General features: G+C 33.9%; 1 long non-coding RNA gene across 1 annotated transcript; it reads left to right on the plus strand.

The window, feature by feature from the left end:
* Positions 1-6,449: 6,449 nt before the first annotated feature.
* On the plus strand, positions 6,450-19,618 carry LOC109156548. The gene is made up of 3 exons (XR_002050039.1): positions 6,450-6,460; positions 9,725-9,729; positions 19,507-19,618. It is a non-coding gene; the product is annotated as an uncharacterized LOC109156548 (long non-coding RNA).
* The last annotated feature ends 803 nt before the right edge of the window (positions 19,619-20,421 follow it).

The raw sequence follows: 20,421 nt of genomic DNA on the forward strand, positions 1-20,421 counted from the left end.
CCTTACTCTCAAAGGCTTGTGAAGTTTTCCAAGGTACGTTTTCTTGAACTTTGAGGTTGAATCCATATCAACTTGAGTTCCAGACTAGAATTTTCCTTTTTGGAAAAAGGCTTGTGAGAGTATCTGCCACTTGGAGTGATACACGAGTGGAGTGTGTGTTTCTAAGAGTGTGTAGTGCACCCCCAGAGCTATATAATCCACCTCTTACCTGCGAGCTGAGAATAGTGAGGGTGACGAGCCAACTTTTTGGTTTCACTAACGTGATTACTCACACATCTTCTTGTTTTTTTTTTAGATATTTTTTTTTCCTATACAGATGGCTGATCAAGTTCCAAATCTTCCCCAGGCATTAGAACAAAAGATAGACAGGTTACTCAAACGAATGAATAATTTGGAGCAACGCTTACACCAAGTGCAACCACTAAACAATGATGAGCGACACCTGCCACAGGCAGGAATAGTAGATCCTAGATGTCAAAGGATCCAGCAGCGTAATGCGGAGTTAGGATACATTAAACATTAAATTCCTAACTTCACCGGTGAGAAAGGACATACTGAATACATAGAATGGGAGAATGCTGTTGAAACTCTTTTCCATTTAAAGCACTATTCTGATTTTACAAAAATTAGGCTAGTTGCTACATCTTTTAAGGGTTATGCATTATCTTGGTGGCGAAAAAGAAATGGAGAGAGAGTTGCTAATTTTATTCCTTATGAATCTTGGGTTCAAGTGAGGGAAGATATGCGCCTAACCTTTCGTCCTAAATTTTTTTGTATGATCTTGAAAGAAAATTGCAGGGAACGGTGCAAGGAACAAAGTCAGTTGATGAGTACCATCAAACTATAAATATTTTGCTTAAACAGGGAAACATACATGAAGAAGAGACAAAAACTGTTGCTCGTTTTGTACATGGATTGAACTTAGAAATTCGATGTGGAATGAGTATTCAGAGATATGACACCCTTTATGATGCCTTGTATGCTGCACGTGAATCTGAGGCAAAAATTAAAGAGATGAAAATGCACAAGTCCAACAATATTGCATCAAGATGGAACAACACTTGTTCCACCCTTCAAAGGCGTGATGAAAATCCTCCTCCAAGAGATGATTCACGAGGCAACGGTAAGGAAAAGGTAAGTGAGGCAGTGACGCCTCAACATGATAGAGAATTGATTTGTTATAGATGTAATGGGAGAGGCCACATAGCTCGTGATTGCCCTAACAAGAGGGTAGTTAAGATAACAAAACAATCTGAAAATTTTGCTTCTTGTCTTGAATATAAGTCTAAGGATGAGGTATGTGACCATTTTGAAACTCTCAATGAACATGTTGAGGGAGAACCATTCATACCTTTAGATTCTGATTCTAAATATGTTGCTAGTGAGTCTAGTTATACTGTTGTTGTTAAGGAGGTTTTGAATGTTCACCCTTTAAAAGAAGACGAGTCTCAAAGAAAAAATATATTTTGTGCTAAAGGGTCAATTAGAGAGAATGCTTGTGCTATGGTAATAGATTCTAAAAGTTGCACAAATGTGGCTAGTGCAGCTATGGTTAAATTTCCCCAGTTACCTTTGCTTAATCATCCAAATCCTTATTGTTTGCAATGGTTAACTGATGCAGGAGAAGCTAGAGTAACCAAACAGGCTCTTATTCCTTTATCTATTAACTGTTACTCTGATGAAATCTTGTGTGATAATATCCCAATGCAGGCTGCTCATATCTTGTTAGGTAGAACATGGCAATTTGACAGAAAAATAAGTTCTGATGGAATGAGGAACACTTATGTGTTTCACATGAATGGAGTTACATATGTCTTGCCTCGTTTATATCGTAAACAAGTAGAAGAAATTCAATTGACATTAATGCAAGCTCTCAAACCAGCCTCAAAGAAAGAAGAAATCAAAGAGAGAAAAGTGGAACCTCCATGTTTGGAATTGCAATCACCACTCCAATCCTCTGACTCAGTTTGTAGCCAAACAAAGGGTCCACAATCAGTGATACAGTGGAAAGGACCAGCTCAAGGTGTCAAAGTGCAACCTCTCTTAGTAACTACAAAGGATATTAAGCAAGAGAAAAGAAGGGGAGTAACTATTTACTCACTTTTATTTCAAAAGCATGCATTAAAATTCTCTATATTTGTTTGCCATGTTTCTATTAATGACCTACTTGCTAGATGTGTTAGAAATTTGTTTGCATCCATACATCCGAGATTCCTTAATTCTGATTTTACTAAAACTTTATTTGATAGAGATAAGGAATCACTGGGAAGTTATAAGGCACATTTGAAAACTTCTTATGTGAAATACTACTTGCTCAAGGGGTTTTCGTTTAAAGTCAATGGGATTGACACTTTTTGCTTGGATTTGAGCAATGGTTTAATTATTGATTCACATAAGGGACAATTTGGTTTTCCAAAGAATGATGATGTTTTGCATGGATATTTCCATTGGCCAAAGAAGAAAAAAGATGTAGAATCTTATGTTCATAATTGTGCTACTTACCACCACAATGCATCTAAATCATTACTTGATATTTCCATGGATTTTGTGTTTGGTTTAGCCTTAAGCTCTAGAAGGAAAGATGTTGTGCTTGTTGATAATTCAAAAAAAATGGCTAAATTTAATATGTCTAATTTTGTCGAACTATTACCATTCAGAATGTTTAAATTCCATGCTGTGTCATTAGACTTAATCGCCTTACTTGTTTATTTTAGGATGAAGATTGGAGTAACTCATGTCAAGCATCCCAAGAAGATGTTCAATGAGTTCCATGAGCGTGATAAAACAGAAAGTGAGCTTCCTACTTTGCTTTCATTAATGATTTGGATTCGAGGACGAATCCTTTTAAAGAAGGGGAGAATAATAAGAACCAGTACACATGGAATCCAATAAGGGACTATAGTGGGCTCATCACAAGGCCCATAACTACATCCTTAAAGAATCGTTGGGGGAAGAAACAAGAAGGCCCAATAATAATTTCATTCGATAGAGGAAAGTATTATAGTGGTCCATTTCAAGTGATATCATGAATCGAAGACAATGCTTACAAGATTCGAGGTCGAATCATTTTCAAGAAGGGGAGGATGATGCGGCCCAACATAATGAAGATCCATCAAGAGTACCAATTGGGCCAATCACAAGGCCCAAGTCCAAACGATTAAGACAACTCTTCATTGGTGAGATTCAAAGATGGTGGAAATCCAATTCATGCCCATTTGCAAAAGATGAAGAAGATTTCAAGGCTCTTTATAATTGTTTAAGTGCTGATTTTGGTGTTTAAATTAGGCCCAAATCAGCCCTATTATTTTTGGTCATCATTAATTTAAATTGTTTGGCATAAAAGAGAAAACACTAGTTGTATTTAGAAAGGATTCCTTAAATCCTTTTCTAAATAAAACTCTATTTACTTGTTTTCTATATTAGGTTTAGGACTCTTTTTCCCATTGTATTTAGATTACAATGCTGCCCTATACCTATAAATAGGGCACATCCATATCAGTTTGAAACAGGCTTTAATTCAATAAAATTCTTAAGTTTTTCTTTACACTTGTGTAAGAAACCTTATGGCTAATTGTGGACTCAATTAGTGGCTAGTCGTGGACTCGACTAGCAAATTGATTCGTGGACTCGAATCAATCTTACTTTCTTCAACCATAGATTTAGGTTCGTGGACTCGTTCTTGAATCGAAAGAAACTAGATCCAACTCTAGTTGATTGAAGATTGCAACATCGAGGTACTTGAAGCTACATGGGATTCTTCCAAGTCTTTGAGGATTCGAGACAAAGGGTTTCTCGTGAGGTTTAAGGTATTTTGATCCATCTCTATCTTTACTTTGAGAGCATTCTTGGGACAATATTCCATTTTATTTGAACCTTGGACTAGGTTCATATCAATTTGGTATCAGAGCCTAGGTGATGTGGTCATGACTACAACAACTTAAAAGATCATTATGTTGGTCCAAAAATTATGAAGAAGAAGGTCCTAGATGGCTCATTGAACATAGTCATCATTGAAATGAAGTCATGTAGTTAGTTTAGTTATTTAAAATGCATTTATGTTAAATTTAATATTAGTAGACTCTTAACACTTTGTTTTCCCTTTGAAAGTTATTTATTAGCCTATACAAAGGCTAAACACAATTAGAATTAGGCAGAATTTTTGAGAACTCCATAACCTTTGATTTAAGTTCTTTGCAGGTTAATGGATGTGATTCTAGGGTTGAAAATCAGTTGAAAGGAATGGTATTGTTGTACCATGATCTACAAAGCGCGAGACCACTCACTCTCCTTGGTGAAGGTATTAAAGTCATTTGGTCAGATAATTACTCATTTCCATTTGATCGAGGAAAGTGTGATTCGAGGACGAATCATCTCAAAGAGTGAGGGAATGATGTGGTCATGACTACAACAACTTAAAAGATCATTATGTTGGTCCAAAAATTATGAAGATGAAGGTCCTAGAAGGCTCATTGAAATGAAGTCATGTAGTTAGTTTAGTTATTTAAAATGCATTTATGTTAAATTTAATATTAGGAGACTCTTAACTCTTTGTTTTCCCTTTGAAAGTTATTTATTAGCCTATACAAAGGCTAAACACAATCAGAATTTTAGAGATATAGATGAATGAAGTTGAATGAAAGAAATGTTTAGGCATTTTTGTTGTTTCTCTTGTGTTTTGAGAGGTGTTCTTTTAGGCTTATCAAGATAATACCAATCTTGTGGTGCCATCCATTCCTTATCACCTAAAACCAAGGAGTGGCGGAAATATCTTTATAGAAAAGCACAAAAATAACCCCAAATCCAGCCCCTACATCAACCAATTCCATCTCCAACACCCTCAAACCGTAATTGTTGTTCCTGCTGTTTTGGTGAGGAAAAGATCGGGCAATCAAAGGACTCTTTGGTGAATCGACTCTCAAGTTCATACCCAAAGATTCACATCAGTTTGGTATCAGAGCTTTTGGTTCATTCCTCACACAAAAAAAAGGTTAACACTCTACCAATCAATTCTTGTTTCTTGTTTCTGCAGAAAATTTTCAGCCTGCGTCTTCAGAAAGAAAAATTCCAAATAAATACTTCCACATATCCAATTGTGTTGAAATATTTTATGGAAGTACCCAACCTATCACTCTAACGTTTCATGAATGTTTTGTGTTAAAATAATACTACTAGAAACACAGAAAATTCTCTAAAGTCAACACAACCGTAAGATCTTGCCCAGAAATTTTCTTCATGTCCAGTCCAGAAGAAAATTTTGGAAAAAATAGTTCCACATATCTTTTGCCCTGAAAATTTTTTATGGTTGAATAAAACCCATAGTTCTTGATAACCATAAAAAAATTTGGGTCAAAATATCATCCATAAAATTCCAGAAAATTCATCAAAGTCACTCTTAAAATCTGTCCAGATTTGTTTTGCCATTCTTTGTGTTTTCTAGTTTGTTGTTCATTGTTTCACATCATCCATGGAGTCTTTTAAGTTAAATATACTTCAACAGGGATCACTTAGTGTGGAAGAATTCTATAATAAGTTAAGAGATTTGATGATCCGTGATGGGGTGATTGAACCAGATGTTATTACCAAGAACAGATTCGTGTATGGTGTTAGAAAAGAAATTGCACGGTTGCTTCCTCATCGGTGCAAGTGCATGTTTACTTTACTATACCATGCCAAACAAATTGAAGAGAAATTGCAGCAAAAAGAGGTCGAGAATTTGATACCTTTTTCCTTGTCATACGAGGAGGGCTCAAAAGAAATGAATGAGAATGTAAACATGTGTGAACAAAAATGTGAAAACAAAGATGAGGAATATTTGAGTGAAAAAGAAGGAGAGATTGAGAAAAAAACTGAAGATGAGGAAGAAGAATTGTCTTATAAACTTTGTGAGAAAAAGAATGGGGGAGAATTTTTGAGATTGAATCAAAAGAAAATGTTTAGGCATTTTTGTTGTCTCTCTTGTGTTTTGAGATGTATTCTTTTAGGCTTATCAAGATAATACCAATCTTGTGGTGCCATCCATTCCTTATCACCTAAAACCAAGGTGTGGCGGAAATATCTTTATAGAAAAGCACAAAAATAACCCCAAATCCAGCCCCTACATCAACCAATTTCATCTCCAACACCCTCAAACCGTAATTGTTGTTCTTGCTGTTTTGGTGAGGAAAAGATCGGGCAATCAAAGGACTCTTTGGTGAATCGACTCTCAAGTTCATCCCCAAAGATCCACATCAAGGGGTGAGGGGGAGGTCATTTTCTAAGTGATGCACATGCAAAATTTTTCGGGCCTAATTTTTTACGGGCTTTTGCGTGTCGGCCTACCAAGCCCGTGGGCTAGGATTTATGAAACCATAGCCCGCCCCATGCGGGTTGATGGGCCCCATGGCCCGATCCGCGAACTTTTTTTTTTTATTTCAAAATTTAAAAAAATAATTAAAGTCTGCAAATAATATTCATTTTTTTCGTACTTAAAAATTACATTTTTTAAAATGTTTATATATATATATATATATATATATATGTATGTATACACACACACACATATATATACACATATGAAGATAAGAGGAAGATATATGCATATGAAGAAGATGTATGCATATGATATGTATACTTGAAAATGCCTACCTACACGCCCTACCTTAAAAAGAAATGGCAATGGAAGAATTTTGGAGAAATTCGAAGGAGGAATAAGAAGCAAACAAGATTGCATGATGATGTCTTGGAGCTCAAGCAATTACGGAAGGAAAGAAGTACATCAAGAAGAATGCTATAATACTTAATAATTTGTATAGACAAGTTGGTTAAAAGCTTGATGTTTAACTCCAAGGTCTTAGGTTCAAAACTCACTCTTTATAATTTTATAAGGTAAACTTGATGAATGTTTAGAATTCTGCATTTATTGAACTTGCCGTACATAGCTTAGGAACTGACTCTAACGAATCTAACAGAATGCTAATGCTTCTAACTAGTTAATACACCCCCCTAGCTAACGGGGGACAGAGGACCACACCCAGCTTGATGCGTAGATCATTGAACCGAGTAGTCGAGAGTCCAGCTGGTCATGAGTGGAAACAAAATTCACCTTTAAGAGTGCCAGTGGACACCTTGTCTCGAACGAAATGGTAGTCGACCTCGACATGCTTAGTCCGTGGAACACGGATTAGAACAGAGATACGTTGCCCCGAGATTATCACACCACATGACTTGTATCGTTGGAGGGTGTAGGTCGAGTTCACGCAGTAGGGCCTGAACCTAGTTACCTTAGCCGCAACGTCAGCAAGCACCTTGTATTCCGCTTTGGTGGAGGAGTGAAATGAGATTGGGCCCGAGAAACATTGCATAGCCTGTCGTAGACTTCCTGTCAATAGGATAGCCGACCCAGTCTAAATCAGAGAAGGCGTGGATAACCGGTGAAGTTGTAGGAGTTAGACGAAGACCCAAGTTGATCGTCCCTTTCACGTAGCGTAACACATGCTTGAGAGCCGCCCAATGTTCCTGCGTGGGAGTGTGCATAAACTGACAGAGCCTATTTACCGCGAATGACAGATCCGGACAGGTGAGCAAGAGATACATCAAAGAGCCTACAATTTGTCGGTATGGTGTTGGATCATCCATTGAAGTTGCATCGTCTGTGGTGTTCATCGTGAACATGGACATCGGGGTTGCCAGCGGTTTGCAAGACTCCATCCCCGCTTTGCGGAGAAGCTCGGTCATGTAGCGTTGCTAAGACAATACATTGGAGTCGGCATCATATATGGCCTCAATGCCTAGAAAGATGTGCGGCCTACCCAGGTCCCGTATGATGCGGCCCAACATAATGAAGATCCATCAAGAGTACCAATTGGGCCAATCACAAGGCCCAAGTCCCAACGATTAAGACAACTCTTCATTGGTGATATTCAAAGATGGTGAAAATCCAAGTCAAGCCCATTTGCAAAAGATGAAGAAGATTTCAAGGCTTTTTATAATTGTTGGTCATCATTAATTTAAATTGTTTGGCGTAAAAGAGAAAACACTAGTTGTATTTAGAAAGGATTCCTTAAATCCTTTTCTAAATAAAACTCTATTTACTTGTTTTCTAGATTAGGTTTAGGACTCTTTTTCCCATTGTATTTAGATTACAATGCTGCCCTATACCTATAAATTGGGCACATCCATATCAGTTTCGGCAGGCTTTAATTCAATAAAATTATTAAGTTTTTCTTTACACTTGTGTAAGAAACCTAATGGCTAATTATGGACTCAATTAGTGGCTAGTCGTGGACTCGACTAGCAAATTGATTCGTGGACTCGAATCAATCTTCCTTTCTTCAACCTTAGATTTAGGTTCGTGGACTCGTTCTTGAATCGAAGGAAACTAGATCCGACTCTAGTTGATTGAAGATTGCATCATCGAGGTACTTGAAGCTTCAATGGGATTCTTCCAAGTCTTTGAGGATTCGAGACAAAGGGTTTCTCGTGAGGTTTAAGGTATTTTGATCCATCTCTATCTTTGCATTGAGAGTAATCTTGGGACAATACTCCATCTTATATGAATCTTGGACTAGATTCATATCAATTTGGTATTCAGAGCCTAGGTTTATCTCATTATCGTTAGAAATTTGATTTCTTTGGTTCCCTAGGTTTATCTCGTTTTTATCTTACATACTAATTTTTTTCGTGTCTTATTCATTAAAAAACCCCCCCAAAAAATTTTCCTTAGCATTCTTGATTATTTTCTTGACTCTTGATACATGTTCTTTAGTTTCCTGAAAACAATCCCGAAAGAGTTTTCCCTTTTTCCTATGCAATATCAACTAGACCTCACACCTCCTAAGCACCATATTACCACACATTCTGTCAAGAAAACAACCCCATCTCACCCTTACCTATATCCCAAGCGCAATCACGTCGCAATCACGTCGCAATCACACCCTGTCCAGATTTCCGCGTTCTGTGACCAGTTTCAAAGATTGACCTATATCTCGAGATCCACTGGTTAGTTATATCTGAAATTTTCATATGTTTTAGATCTCTTCTTGGGCGTTCTATTGGTATATTATACACAAGCTAATTCCTTACGGTCATTGAGATATTGATCTTCGAATTAAGGGCAGCGTTTCTGTTTTTCTGGGTGATTCTTGAAATTCTTGGTTCTGTTTTGAAGGGGTTGTGTGGATCCTCTTGGTCCGAATTTTTTTTTGATATTTACAGTAGTTATTTGGAGGTTACTTATCAAAAAAATCAAAAAAAAATCAAGAAGGTTGAAAAAAAAAAAAAAAGAGAAAGCAAAAGAAGAAGAAGAATATGGTTGGGGAAAGAATAAGGTTGGTAGGAGAATCTTGGAGGGAAAAGGAAGGGGAAAAGTATAAGGTTGGAAGGAGTTCTTGATAGATTCCTACTTTGTTGTGGTATACTTGAACCCCTCTTACATTCTATTTGTCTCTATCTGTTGATTTGGTCTTGCATATCTTTCTGCCATACTTCCTTCTTTGGTTTCCTTTTTTCTTTCAACTCTTATTTAGTTTCTTTGCTCGTATTGTCCTTTTTATTTGCTTCTTGCTCTCAATTTTATTACCTACCTCGCGATACACCCTTACTCTCAAAGGCTTGTGAAGTCTTCCAAGGTACGTTTTCTTGAACTTTGAGGTTGAATCCATATCAACTTGAGTACCGGACTAGAATTTTCCTTTTTGGAAAAAGGCTTGTGAGAGTATCTGCCACCTTGAGCGATACACGAGTGGAGTGTGTGTTTGTAAGAGTGTGTAGTGCACGCCCAGAGCTATATAATCCACCTCTTACCTGCGAGCTGAGAATAGTGAGGGAGCGAGCCAAATTTTTTGTTTCACTAACATGAATACTCACATATCCTCTTTTTTTTTTTAGATTTTTTTTTCCTATACAGATGGCTGATCAAGTTCCAAACTTTCCCCAGACATTAGAACAAAAGATAGACAGGTTACTCAAGCGAATGAATAATTTGGAGCAACGCTCACAGCAAGTGCAACCACCACACAATGATGAGCGACACTTGCCACCAGTAGGAAGAGTGGATCCAATATGTCAAAGGATCCAGCAGCGTAATGCGGCGGAGTTAGGAAACATTAAACATGAAATTCCTAACTTCACCGGTGAGAAAGGACCTACCGAATACATAGAATGGGAGAATGCTGTTGAAACTCTTTTTTATTTAAAGCAATATTCTGATCTTACAAAAATTAGGATAGTTGCTACATCTTTTAAGGGGTATGCATTATCTTGGTGGCAAAAAAGAAATATAGAAAGAGTTGCTAATTTTATTCCCTATGAATCTTGGGTTCAAGTGAGGGAAGATATGCGCCTAACCTTTCGTCCTAAATCTTTTTTCAATGATCTTGAAAGAAAATTACAAGGAACGGTGCAAGGAAAAAAGTCAGTTGTTGAGTACTACCAAACTATAAGTATTTTGCTTAAACAGGGAGACATACATGAAGAAGAGACAAAAACTGTTGCTCGTTTCGTACATGGATTAAACTTAGAAATTCGATGTGGAATGAGTATTCAGAGATATGACACCCTTTATGATGCCCTGTATGCTGCATGTGAATCTGAGGCAAAAATCAAAGAGATGAAAATGTACAAGTCCAACAATGGTGCATCAAGATGGAACAACACTTGTTCCACCCCTCAAAGGCGTGGTGAACATCCTCCTCCAAGAGATGATTCACGAGACAAAGGTAAGGAAAAGGTAAGTGAGGCAGTGAGGCCTCAACATGATAGAGAATTGATTTGTTATAGATGTAATGGGAGAGGCCACATAGCTCGTGATTGCCCTAACAAGAGGGTAGTTAAGATAACAACACAATCTGAAAATTTTACTTCTTGTCTTGAATGTAAATCTGAGGATGAGGTTTGTGACCATTTTGAAACCCCCAATGAACATGTTGAGAGAGAACCATTCATACCTTTAGATTCTGATTCTAAATATGTTGATAGTGAGTCTAGTCATACTGTTGTTGTTAAGGAGGTTTTGAATGTTCACCCTTTAAAAGAAGATCAGTCTCAAAGAGAAAATATATTTTGTGCTAAAGGGTCAATTAGAGAGAATGTGTGTGCTATGGTAATAGATTCTAGAAGTTGCGCAAATGTGGCTAGTGCAACTATGGTTAAATTTCTTCAGTTACCTTTGCTTAATCATCCAAATCTTTATTGTTTGCAATGGTTAACTGATGTAGGAGAAGCTAGAGTAACCAAACAGGTTCTTATTCCTTTATCTATTAACAGTTACTCTGATAAAATCTTGTGTGATAATATCCCAATGCAGGCTGCTCATATCTTGTTAGGTAGACCATGGCAATTTGACAGAAAAATAAGTTATGATGGAATGAGGAACACTTATGTGTTTCACATGAATGGAGTTACATATGTCTTGTCTCGTTTGTATCCTAAACAAGTAGAAGAAATTCAATTGACATTGATACAAGCTCTCAAACCAGCATCAAAGGAAGAAATCAAAGAGAGAAAAGTGGAACCTCCATGTTTGGAATTGCAAGCACCACTCCAATCTTCTAACTCAGTTTGTAGCCAAACAAAGGGACCATAATCAATGATACAGTGGAAAGGACCAGCCCAAGGTGTCAAAGTGCAACCTCCCTTGGTAACTACAAAGGATATTAAGCAAGAGAAAAGAAGGGAAGTAACTATTTACTCACTTTTATTTCAAAAGCATGCATTAAAATTCTCTAGATTTGTTTGCCATGTTTCTATTAATGACCTACTTGCTAGATGTGTTAGAAATTTGTTTGCATCCATACATCCGAGATTCCTTAACTTTGATTTTACTAAAACTTTATTTGATAGAGATAAGGAATCACTGGAAAGTTATAAGGCACATTTGAAAACTTCTTATGGCAAATACTACTTGCTCAAGGAGTTTTGGTTCAAGTCAATGGGATTGACACTTTTTGCTTGGATTTGAGCAATGGTTTAATTATTGATTCACATAAGGGACAATTTGGTTTTCCAAAGAATGATGATGTTTTGCATGGATATTTTCATTGGCCAAAGAAGAAAAAAGATGTAGAATCTTATGTTCATAATTGTGCTACTTACCACCACAATGCATCTAAATCATTACTTGATATTTCCATGGATTTTGTGTTTGGTTTAGCCTTAAGCTCTAGGAGGAAAGATGTTGTGCTTGTTGATAATTCAAAAAGAATGGCTAAATTTAATGTCTAATTTTGTTAAACTATTACCATTCAGAATGTTTAAATTCCATGATGTGTCATTAGACTTAATCGCCTTACTTGTTTATTGTAGGATGAAGATTGGAGCAACTCGTGTCAAGCATCCCAAGAAGAAGTTCAATGAGTTCCATGAGCGTGATAAAACAAAAAGTGAGCTTCCTACTTTGTCTTTCATTGAAGATTTGGATTCGAGGACGAATCCTTTTCAAGAAGGGGAGAATAATAAGAACCAGTACACATGGAATCCAATAAGGGTCTATAGTGGGCTCATCACAAGGCCCATAACTACATCCTTAAAGAATCATTGGTGGAAGAAACAAGAAGGCCCAATAATAATTCCATTCGATAGAGGAAAGTATTATAGTGGCCCGTTTCAAGTGATATCATGGATCGAAGACAATGCTTACAAGATTCGAGGTCGAATCATTTTCAAGAAGGTGAGGATGATGCGGCCCAACATAATGAAGATCCATCAAGAGTACCAATTGGGCCAATCACAAGGCCCAAGTCCAAACGATTAAGACAACTCTTCATTGGTGATATTCAAAGATGGTGAAAATCCAAGTCAAGCCCATTTGCAAAAGATGAAGAAGATTTCAAGGCTCTTTATAATTGCTTAAGTGCAGATTTTAGTGATTAAATTAGGCCCAAATCAGCCCTATTATTTTTGGTCATCATTAATTTAAATTGTTTGGCATAAAAGAGAAAACACTAGTTGTATTTAGAAAGGATTCCTTAAATCCTTTTCTAAATAAAACTCTATTTACTTGTTTTCTAGATTAGGTTTAGGACTCTTTTTCCCATTGTATTTAGATTACAATGCTGCCCTATACCTATAAATAGGGCACATCCATATCAGTTTCGGCAGGCTTTAATTCAATAAAATTATTAAGTTTTTCTTTACACTTGTGTAAGAAACCTAATGGCTAATTGTGGACTCAATTAGTGGCTAGTCGTGGACTCGACTAGCAAATTGATTCGTGGACTCGAATCAATCTTCCTTTCTTCAACCTTAGATTTAGGTTCGTGGACTCGTTCTTGAATCGAAGGAAACTAGATCCGACTCTAGTTGATTGAAGATTGCATCATCGAGGTACTTGAAGCTTCAATGGGATTCTTCCAAGTCTTTGAGGATTCGAGACAAAGGGTTTCTCGTGAGGTTTAAGGTATTTTGATCCATCTCTATCTTTGCATTGAGAGTAATCTTGGGACAATACTCCATCTTATATGAATCTTGGACTAGATTCATATCAATTTGGTATTCAGAGCCTAGGTTTATCTCATTCTTATCTTACATACTACTTTTTTTGTAAGAGGGGTTCAAGTATAAGAATGAGATAAACCTAGTGATGTGGTCATGACTACAACAACTTAAAAGATCATTTTGTTGGTCCAAAAATTATGAAGAAGAAGGTCCTAGAAGGCTCATTGAACATAGTCATCATTGAAATGAAGTCATGTAGTTAGTTTAGTTATTTAAAATGCATTTATGTTAAATTTAATATTAGGAGACTCTTAACTCTTTGTTTTCCCTTTGAAAGTTATTTATTAGGCTATACAAAGGCTAAACACAATCAGAATTTTAGAGATAAGGAATGGATGGCACCACAAGATTGGACCAACATAATGATCTTTTAAGTTGTTGTAGTCATGACCACATCACCCCTCCCCCCCCCCCCCCCCCAAAAAAAAAAAGGGGAAGTCATTTTACCCCAAAACATACCTATTTTCCTTTGACTAGTGCATCATTTTTCATTGACTTCATTTTCCTCCCTCTTACCAAACACTGAATACTCGAAAAACATTTTCCAGAAGTCATTTTTCGGGTTTCCAAACGCACCCTTAGACAAAATAAAATTAGAGATTCTAAATACAATTTGGCATATCAAAATCTATTACAATTTATTCCTAACATATATATATATATATATATATATATATATATATATATATATATATATATATATATATATATATATATATATATATATATATATATATATATATATATATATATGTATGTATGTATATATGTATGTATGTATATATATATGTATGTATATATATATATATATATATGTATGTATATATATATACATACATATATATATATACATACATATATATATATATATATATATATACATACATATATATATATATATATATATATACATACATATATATATATATATAATTTATTTATATATTAACTAATAAGGTATAATATTAAAATCAGTCACTCATTATTATACTTAAGGAATTAATTTTATGTACTAACTGGTCGAAATTAATGTACCAAAATAATAATTATCTATTAACATAATTTCCTAATATAATTGTGTTACTTGCACTTTTCTTTTGAAAAATCACAAAAATTATAAATTAATAATCAAGACTAATCCATGTTGTTTTTTTTTTTTCCTTTTCACCATATTTTTTACAACTATTATAAGTTCATAAATATAATTTCCTAAATCATATTATATTACAAATTTCAAAGAGAATTGCAGCTAATCAAGTAATTGAAAACACCATTAAAATAGAGTTTGATTCTAATTTTTTTTGACTGCTTAATTCCTGTTTAAATTATTTTCATTTTTTCCATATTTATTTTAGTAATAATATAATTGCCTAAATCATATAACAATATCGAGTTTAATTTTTCAAGATAATTGAAAATATTGGATTCATATATTATTTAATTAATCGGGTTATACTTTTGCTCTAACCTTATAATCAAATAAATGAATATTTTCAAATATTAGATATGTTTATAATTTCATCTTTAATTTTATTATCTAAATATATAATAAAAATTTTGTATATGTACATCGCACGGATAATTTACTAGTAATATGTTAATAACAAGAACATATTAATATATTATGTTACACTACAAGCACATATAATTTTTAACTGCATATTATGTGAGTGTAGTTATTATATTATTTGTCTGTAGTTAACATGTTAACTACAAACACGTAATATGTTAACTGCTGACACGTAATTCGAATGTCATTTTGAATTAGTGTCCACAATGCAAGGTGGACCGTGGTGATAGAAATATAATCTACATCTACATCTACAAACCTAATAAGAGCCAATAAGTCAAGCAACATCTATCGTAGCTTATAGTGGATTACCGGTAAGAATAAGAAACTCGTCTTTTTTTTTTCTTCAATCCACATCATGTTTTCTCTTTAAAGGGTATTGTTTGAATTATGAACTTTCAGCCAGCTCCTTGCATCCAGTTTAATAAGGGAGGCACACTTTTGGCTGTAACAACAAATGATAATGGTCTGAAAATTCTAGCAAATGTTGAAGGGGTTAGTTTGATTTGTGCCATTGGTAGTCGTGTACTTGAATCTTGTCAGGATTTTAATGGTAGCACCCCAAAGTTAATCAGTCATTTAATTTTTAAATAATACATGTAAATGTTGTATATATAATAAATTATACACACTTGCACGTGACACGCACACACAATTGCATAGTCTCCTACACACATATATATACACACAACACAAATTGTGCACATAACAAACACGTTGAGACTAAAATAGCTATATATTTATATAGACATTATATATAATAAATAATATACATTAATATTTATAAATATAGTTTATAAACTTTAATTAATGTTTGCATTAAATTCGTAATATAATGTTTGAATCATTTGTTGTTAATGATTTGTTTGATTTTCCTATTTGTTTGGTTTACATGGCTAGTAACGTCTATATATGTGTGCTTATATACAAATTTGAATTTCATAAATAGAGGAGATTGCACCAAGACTTTCGAGATTTTAACAACTTATTTGCAAGTATTTTGTATTTGCAAGTATTTTGTAATGGTTGAAATGGTTGATTTCTTTTTGAAACATCACTCGTGGGCTAATTTTAGCTGGCACATCCAACAGTCAATCATTGATCCCTTTTTGAAACGTAAGACAGCTCACACACTTACGTAGAGTAGTATAAAATGAACTCACCTAATTAGCAATCATTATTGTGTGGATCATGGTCCACACAAGTTGTATGGACCATATTTTGTATACAGTAAAATAATCTACATTCAGTACAAAAATAATGTACATCCAGTACAAAAATAATGTACATTGTATTCAGGGGATGTACATTATTTTTGTACTGAGTGTACATTATATTTATAATGTATATACAGTACAAAAATAATGTACATTTAGTATATTAAAAATATACTTTTTGTTATGGTCCACATAACATTGTGTGGACCATGGTCTACACAATAATTTGCCCCTAACTAGCACATGCTTTAGCTGGCACATTAACGGTTACTTTTTTCTTTATTTGTTGCTCTATTCACGTCTCTCTTTACAAACACTAGTAAGTCATAAAAGTGACAGAGAGTATAGGAATTCAAGTATATACATATAAAAGTAATCCTACTTGTCATCATTCGTGGTTTTATTCTCAGATCTACATTGTCATGGCCTCGCTGAGGAACGAGTTGGTTTTTATCATGCTACAATTCCTAAATGAAGAGAAATATGAAAAGACAGCTCGATTGTAAGGATCTTTAAGATTAATTACTCAAAATGGTTGAAATTTTATTTGTTAATTCATTATGTATCTTATATGTGTTTTGTACTTTCTTTTGAAGATTTTAATTAGGTTGATCTAGTGAATTTTATTATATTTTATATTATTAAATAAAAAATAGGTTGGAGGAAGAATCACTAGAAAGGAAAAAATTCTTCGCTAAAGTAAATAGTGATAGATTAGCAACGAATTTAGGGGGGTGTATTCAATCTTAACTTTTGTGGATTTTTAAAGACTTTTAAAATGATAGATTTTAATAAATTTTGATTGACTTTCATACAGTCATTCAAAAAATTTTAAACCTTTGTAAGACTCTATAAAAGTCTATATAGAAAGCATTCATAAACTTTTATCAAATTTTTTATTTTAAAAAGTCTACAAAAGTCATTGAAATTGTAAATTGAATACATCATTATAAACTTTCAATGATTTTTATTTTTACTATTTATAATTTTCTTACAAAACATGTTATAATATATCATAAAATTCTTCTTATTATATAGTTCTTCACCCACATCAACATTCTCCACATTATTATTTTTATATATAGTATGGTGATATATGCTAATTACTTATATATTATTAATAAGCATTAAAAAAAACTATTTCATAAGAAATTCATAACAATATTATTGAACACTAAAATTTATAGTAACAGGTCTGTTCAAATAAAATATTTAAAAATATAATGTCTAGTTGCATAAAATAAAATAAAATAAAAATAAAAATATAATATTAATAATATATATAAAAAAGTATACTTGATATATTGCTAGGCATCAAGCAAGGAGCTATTATTTGCAATAGCAATTTGGGACTACGAACAACAACAACGTGCTACTGTTCGCAGCCCCAAATTGTTGTTGCGAACAATAGTTCACTATTCGTAGTAACTTGTTGTTTAAAAAAAAATATATTACAAATATAAACATAAAAGAATAAAAAATTAAAATATATAAGTATTTATATGAATATTATGAAACATATAGTAAAATTTGACGATGGTAGATGAAAAATTTGCTTTGACATGTATTTAGGGAGAATTAGAGAAAGTTTAGAAGTTATGGAGAAAAGTTCGTAGAGAAAGTTTAGAAGATAAAAGTTCGTAGAAAAAATACAAAAAAATCAAAATAAACAAGCAATAATGAAGTAAAAAAAATATTATTTCGAATTTTTAGAGGAAGATTGTAAAGTTCAGGAGAGAGAAAAAATTAGTAGAGTTTAGGTATGAAGAAAATATAGGATAATGAAGAAAAAATAATTTATTGAATTAAGGTATAAGGTTTATAAAGTTTACTAGTTTTTCACGCGCATTGCGCGATTGGGATAATGCCTAATGTTTATTTTTAAATAAAACTTTAAAGTATATCAATCAATACAAATTATATAAGAGATGTCCATGCATAAATAATTGAATGTTAAATTTGCTTATTTAAATGGGCAATTCTAAGTTTACGAATGCAAGATAATATAGTCAAAATTGATTATAATTGTCACTAAAATAACTGTTTTCAACTTTATAAAAATGCTAGTCTAAATATTTAGTCTAAAAATGATAATTTAGGGTATTAAATGACCAAAACTATAATCTAAGACTAAATTTAAAATTATCACCTAATTCTAAATTAAAGAAATGGATATGTATTATTATGTTTTTAGTTTCCTTTTGTGTGTGCCATTGATTGGTGAAGGTATCTCTATAGGACACGCTCGTTTATCAAAAATATACATGTACCCATTCATTCCATGGCTACAAAATTTAAATCTCAGCTTGAAAGTTGGAGAACCAAGAAAGCAGGTATCATAAATTTAGTACATAAATCTTAAATTAACAATAAATGAATAAATAAATCTAGTGTCTTAACTTGCACAATTATCATCAAATTGTAAATCCTAACGCATAAAAGATTGGCAACAACCATGAAGCCAAACACTTTGTGCTCAGATGGCACCTGGGTTGGACTCTCATATGGGAGGTTGTGAGTTCGAGCCTCAGTGGAGGCATTATTGGCTCTTTGTGCTTCAATAGGTTGAAAAAGTAGCTAAAAAATCAAGAAAAGAGAACTCATTGCAGAATGTCTTTCCCTTTGTCATAAGATGACTTCAAGGCGGATCAGATTTAGCTCACATTCATCCAAATACACAACCTACCTTCATATTACTATGTTAACAATGCTGCCATTCCATGAATGGCCTTGGTACAGTGCATCATTGTGTACAAAGTGCAACCATACACCAATATCCAAATACACAACCTACCTTCATATTACTATGTTAACAATGCTGCCATTCCATGAATGGCCTTGGTACAGTGCATCATTGTGTACGAAGTGCAACCATACACCAATATTAATCAGAATCTTACTCCAAGTTCCACCAATATTAATCAGAATCTTACTCCAAGTTCACCAATATTAATCAGAATCTTACTCCAAGTTCATCATGACTGTTATTTTATTTCATGCAAATTTGTAGCCTTTATGAAAGAGCATAATTCAATAAACATGGAGTACAATTGTGATGAACATCAGAGACAAGGATGTACCTTGCTCCATCCACATGGTGCATGATATTTCAATTGCCCAAAGGTTAAACATTAAATTATGTGCATATCAATCAGTGAAATACCCTTTTTTTTTCCAAAACACAAAGGTCAAAAGGTGAATTCTGCTCAATATTATAATTCCATGAACATATCAAACCTTAATTCTGAGTTGATTTGGATTATCTTTATTCCGTTTACAGAATGAAAAGATCTTTCCACCTAAAGGATGTGATCCATGAACAAATAGCATATCAAGTCCAAGGTTGTTTCTCTGCTTTTCTTCATCGTATATAACAAATATACCATTCAAATTTATCAAAATTGCAATCAAAAAATGTAAAAAGATGACTATTTATCCACAGCAAGAACAACTACCGTCAATGTGTTCACAACTTTTGCTATCTCTGAGAGAATACGGAATTCCTTAAAAAATGGTAACTTACAGCCTACATATCAAAGGAAAATAAGCAGGAGCAATCAATGGGTGCAATTAAGACAGGAGCAAAACTGACAAGTGGAAATGTGAAATTGCAAGAAGGTTAGTTTCAGAGGGGGTATTTCAGAACCGAGGATGTGCATAAATGAAGAAAGTAGGTTATCAACAAATACTTGCCATGAATGCCTTTTTCCATTGATGTCAAGCTCAAAATCTGCAATGAAAGAATAATCATACTTCACAGAAGGAACTAATCAAGCAAAAAAATTCAATTTAGTAGAATTCATCATACCAGGAGGATAGAAGTCCAAAATGGGGGATAGTGGATCTGTCATCAACTTCTTGTACGAAAGAGGGAGTGCTTGTCCAGAATGATGGCATTGTGGTTTTTGTGGGTTAGGCTTGTTACCATCCAATACTGGTGTATAGGGTGAGTTTAGATTAGTTTGGAACTGAGATTTCATCTATAACTCTGTGAGCTTGGTGTATGGACTTTCTATTTATTACTAAAATCAAATAGTAAATATCACTTCAATATTACCTATTTAAAAGGAAATATATAACTGGCTTGCTTAGCAATATCTCTCTGTCCCTTGATGCTTCCTCAGATTTAGATCCTCCCAAGGTCCGAATCTCTTGTAGGGCAGA

The sequence above is a fragment of the Ipomoea nil genome, unplaced genomic scaffold (assembly GCF_001879475.1).
Source record: "Ipomoea nil cultivar Tokyo-kokei standard unplaced genomic scaffold, Asagao_1.1 scaffold2735, whole genome shotgun sequence".
Classification (NCBI taxonomy): domain Eukaryota; kingdom Viridiplantae; phylum Streptophyta; class Magnoliopsida; order Solanales; family Convolvulaceae; genus Ipomoea; species Ipomoea nil.